The following is a 5,684-nucleotide window of genomic DNA, read 5'->3' on the forward strand; positions in this document are numbered from 1 at the left end:
TCGTTTTGGGTGGAGATTGAAGAATAAGGGCACTGAAATTCAATCTCTGAAACTGGTATGTTATATTGGGGGATATATATATGTGTATATGTGTGTATGTATATATATATATGTGTGTGTATATATATATATATATATACAGTGAGGGAAAAAAGTATTTGATCCCCTGCTGATTTTGTACGTTTGCCCACTGACAAAGAAATGATCAGTCTATCATTTTAATGGTAGGTTTATTTGAACAGTGAGAGACAGAATAACAACAAAATAATCCTGAAAAATACATGTCAAAAATGCTATAAATTGATTTGCATTTTAATGAGGGAAATAAGTATTTGACCCCCTCTCAATCAGAAAGATTTCTGGCTCCCAGGTGTCTTTTATACAGGTAACGAGCGGAGATTAGGAGCACACTCTTAAAGGGAGTGCTCCTAATCTCAGCTTGTTACCTGTATAAAAGACACCTGTCCACAGAAGCAATCAATCAATCTGATTCCAAACTCTCCACCAGACGCTTTTATCCAAAGCGACTTACAGTCATGCGTGCATAAATTTTTTGTGTATGGGTGGTCCCGGGGATCGAACCCACTACCTTGGCGTTACAAGCGCCGTGCTCTACCAGCTGAGCACTCCAAGGATGTCAGGGACAAGATTGTAGACCTACACAAGGCTGGAATGGGCTACAAGACCATCGCCAAGCAGCTTGGTGAGAAGGTGACAACAGTTGGTGCGATTATTCGCAAATGGAAGAAACACAAAAGAACTGTCAATCTCCCTCTGCCTGGGGTTCCATGCAAGATCTCACCTCGTGGAGTTGCAATGATCATGAGAACAGTGAGGAATCAGCCCAGAACTACACGGGAGGATCTTGTCAATGATCTCAAGGCAGCTGGGACCATAGTCACCAAGAAAACAATTGGTAACACACTACTCCGTGAAGGACTGAAATCCTTCAGCGCCCGCAAGGTCCCCCTGCTCAAGAAAGCACATATACAGGCCCGTCTGAAGTTTGCCAATGAACATCTGAATGATTCAGAGGAGAACTGGGTGAAAGTGTTGTGGTCAGATGAGACCAAAATGGTGCTTTTTGGCATCAACTCAACTCGCCGTGTTTGGAGGAGGAGGAATGCTGCCTATGACCCCAAGAACACCATCCCCACCGTCAAACATGGTGGTGGAAACATTATGCTTTGGGGGTGTATTTCTGCTAAGGGGACAGGACAACTTCACCGCATCAAAGGGACGATGGACGGGGCCATGTACCGTCAAATCTTGGGTGAGAACCTCCTTCCCTCAGCCAGGGCATTGAAAATGGGTCGTGGATGGGTATTCCAGCATGACAATGACCCAAAACACAAGGCCAAAGCAACAAAGGAGTGGCTCAAGAAGAAGCACATTAAGGTCCTGGAGTGGCCTAGCCAGTCTCCAGACCTTAATCCCATAGAAAATCTGTGGAGGGAGCTGAAGGTTCGAGTTGCCAAACGTCAGCCTCGAAACCTTAATGACTTGGAGAAGATCTGCAAAGAGGAGTGGGACAAAATCCCTCCTGAGATGTGTGCAAACCTGGTGGCCAACTACAAGAAACGTCTGACCTCTGTGATTGCCAACAAGGGTTTTGCCACCAAGTACTAAGTCATGTTTTGGAGAGGGGTCAAATACTTATTTCCCTCATTAAAATGCAAATCAATTCATAACATTTTTGACATGCATTTTTCTGGATTTTTTTGTTGTTATTCTGTCTCTCACTGTTCAAATAAACCTACCATTAAAATTATAGACTGATAATTTCTTTGTCAGTGGGCAAACGTACAAAATCAGCAGGGGATCAAATACATTTTTCCCTTACTGTATGCACCCTGTGTACTGTATATACAGTTCTGACCTGACCTACTGACTACTAACGGGTTGAGAACCAATCACAGTAATATTCAATAGCCAAAACAAATAGGTACACATTATGGGCCAGTATTACTTACCTGCGCTCCATAGCACTTATGGGGGAAAACAATACACAGAGGCATTAAAGGGCAATTCCACCACTTTTCAACCTCATTTTCATTATCTACAGCACAATACCAGTGTCTACATATGTGAAAATGGCGCATGACATCATCAAAAGTTAAAAAACAAAAACGAACTGTGATTTTCAACAAATATGAGATTCGCAGTGATGTGGGAAGTAAGAAAATACCCTCCCTCTGGCTAGAAACTCGTTGCAGGTTTTGAAAATTACAGTTTTTCTTTCTTTTAATCCTGCCTTGTGATGTATGAAAAAAATGTATGCACTCACTAACTCTAAGTCGCTCTGGATAAGAGCGTCTGCTAAATGATGTAAATGTAAATGTAATGTCACAGATAAGCATTTTTTAGGACCTTTCTTCTTATGTTTTTAACCACAGATCATAGAAACGCGCCATTTTCACATATGTAGACACTGGTATGGTTCTGGATATGAGGTTGAAAAGTGGCAGAATTGCCCTTTAACTATGAGTTATTTATGAATTACTGATGAATTTATAGTCCCCTCGAACCTAGGTAGACCAAACCATGGGTCACACTGTATCTTGATAAACTATTTAATCCTTCACAAAACTGCCAAATAGATCACAAATCATAACTGACATTAGTGCCATATATAATTAGTATTGCATAAGGAGGTTGTTTTGAATTACTTCTAATATAAATACTTTTATTGAATTGTGTTTGTAGTCATTTATAGTTTTTGATTCATTATGATTTTCAGAAACACTCACCATCTAACGATAGTATTTTTTTATATTTATTTAATGGATAGTATAAATTACAGTATAAGACTGCCAAATTATATTATATTCATTTTACACACAATCAAATGGAAAGTAAATGAAGAGAAAAAAATAGATTTTTCTTGTGAGATTAATGACATCTATTTAAAGTTGTGCTGATGGAGGGATACACCATAGGATATACTGTGTCAGTGACTTTTTCCCCGCCTTTTTTTAATATGATATGGACTTTTTTAGCTACATTGACAAATTGTTTGTTGCACAAGATTGTTTAATACTTGTTCTCTTTATTTATGTATGTATTTATCTATATTATAATTTATTTATATAATATATTTTTCATAGATTATTAGCATGTCACCATTATGTTTTAGTTGAAATCAATAGTTTTTTGGCCTAGAAAACCTTAACTAGATTACATTTGATGACGTTTGTGATGATTTACACTTCCCAGCGTTGACATAGCACAGAAACTGACATTGTTACTTTGTACACCTTGGCTAATGTCAGCAGGCCTAGAACTTTCTATACACTTTTCTTTTTTTTTCTTTTTCTTTTTTTATAGAAAATTGTATAATTGTAGAAATAGACACATTTAGAACAAAAGTAGCTTGCTTAATTGAAGTGGTTGATCAATTTTCTAATGTCATATACATAGAGTAAAGTATTGCAGTACTAAGACAAAAAGCAACACATTTGATGGAAAGTGCTTGGATGGACGCAAGATTAAAAAGGATATGTCATTATATATAGGGCTAGTGTAGTGTACATTTGAGAAATTGCTTATTTTGCAAATAATGTTTTTCAAATATGAATGGTTATAATAGACAATAAAATAGTATTATCTAAGTCAATAGTGTATCAGAGTAAAAAGGTTGTAGGCAAAGAATTGATATGCTACAGACAAAACTCTGTAATGCATGCCATTATTACAATTCTCTCAGCTTTTCCCCAATTGTCTTATCTGATAATAAGGGTTGCGTCAAATACATTTGGTCTCTAATCAAGCCTATCACTTTATGAGGTGTGCTGCCCCATGTTAGAGAGCCAAGAGGACTGTCGTGTAACAGTGTGAGCTAAAATGACCTGAGCCGGAATCAGTGAAGCAGAAATACTGATGGTGGCACTGAAAACGAATGTCTCTGAGGGGAGAGAAAAGAATCTATGCCTAATAGATGGTACACTGTAGCATTTTCCTCTCCTCAACTTGTTTCTATTACCCCAAGCCCCCTCTCTTTCTCTCTGTCTCTTTCTGCTGTCCATTGCAAAATTGGGACCGTAATTGTCGACATATCTCGAATCTGCTTCTCCCTATTCTTCTGTTTCCAATTCCTATGATAATGCTATTTGTAAAAGAAAATAAAGTTATTCAGAGATATAGAAAATGTATTGTTTCTCGTGAAGGACCATGATTACAGATTTGAATATTGTATTAGGGTGTATGAAGTTTTATTCCAAAAGTATTATAAACATTATTATTATTACTATGGTTATTACTATTATTCTGGTACATTGTAATCACTTTTACATTTGATTATCATTACTGTATTTATAATGTACATTGTATGTGGACAATATGTTCTTATTCTGATAACACAGTATTCTAGAAATATGTTGAGTGCAAAGTAAGCACAGGACTGTGACCTGTAGTGCTGTTACTCACCTCTATACAAGAGAAGTATTGGTATGGAATGTGCGTATGCTTTTTAGACTCACTCCTAGCATATCTAGTTGTGTTTAGATCTACACTGTGCTCTCCCCACATACTTGTTTTGTAAGGCGGTTCTATGTCATTTAAGATGACAGGCTGGGCAAATGCTACTGCTTCTTTGCAGTATTGATACCTTTTCTCAGAGCTCGTAAATGAAATGGATTTGCATTTTCAAAGTGGCTGGTCGAATCACAGTGTACATGTACTTTTCTTGGGGTTTATTTCTGTTCATGGATGTTACACATGCATTTGTTGTGTATGAATTCAGTTGTTTGAATAAAATACATTGTCTTTTGTGCAAGACTAGGTAACAGTGATGTGTACTCTACATCTATCTCACTCTCTGTCTTTCTCTCTGTCTTTCACTCTCTCTCTGTGGCCTTTCCTCTCCCTACATCTCTTAGGTGCTTATTTATAGTTGGCCCGGATTCCTCCATCCCTGTATCTCTCTTTCTCTCCCTGTGAGAACATGAACTATCACTCAATATCTGGTGGGAGGAGGCTGGTGGGAGGAGCTATAGGAGGACGGGCTCATTGTAATAGTGAAATCAATGTAACAGTATCAAACATATCAAACATTTGGAAACCACATTTGACTCCTTTCCATTTATTCCATTCCACCCATTACAATGAGCCCGGCCTCCTATAGCTCCTCCCACCAGCCTCCTCTGAGATAGAGATAGAGAGGGAGGTGGTGGGACTAGGCCAGACTGTGTCTGCAGGATCACAGATGGTCATTTAGCCTCCCAAAGAGCGTCCCAGCGTCTCTGCGATCGTTTTACTTGGTCTGTCGCAACATGCATCTCTGTTCGGCTACACATACCTGCCTCCCCTGAGCGGACCTGCACTGTCGCTCCCTGTGTGTGTTTGTGTCATCGTGCTGAGTACAGGATACGTATGAGCCAATCACCTCAGCAGTTGCGTCAAGGCTGATTAATAACCATGGGTAATGAATGAAACTGTGTGCCACATGCTCCTCCTGTGTAGCTGTGCAGTCAGCCAAGACCAATGATTCATGTTGACCCCTTGAGCTTAATACTTTCTCTCTGCATCAATGAATCTGTCCTCTCCTGCCCCCACTCTCTCTTTTTATATCTCCCCAAAATCTCTTCATACTTTGCCCTGTTTATCTAAATGCACTCCCAAAATGTTTTGTAGCATGTACCTTATCAAAGTAAATTAATATCCCTGTCTATATAAGGACACAACTC

The sequence above is a fragment of the Coregonus lavaretus genome (genome assembly GCF_964263955.1).
Source record: "Coregonus lavaretus genome assembly, chromosome: 3".
Taxonomy (NCBI): domain Eukaryota; kingdom Metazoa; phylum Chordata; class Actinopteri; order Salmoniformes; family Salmonidae; genus Coregonus; species Coregonus lavaretus.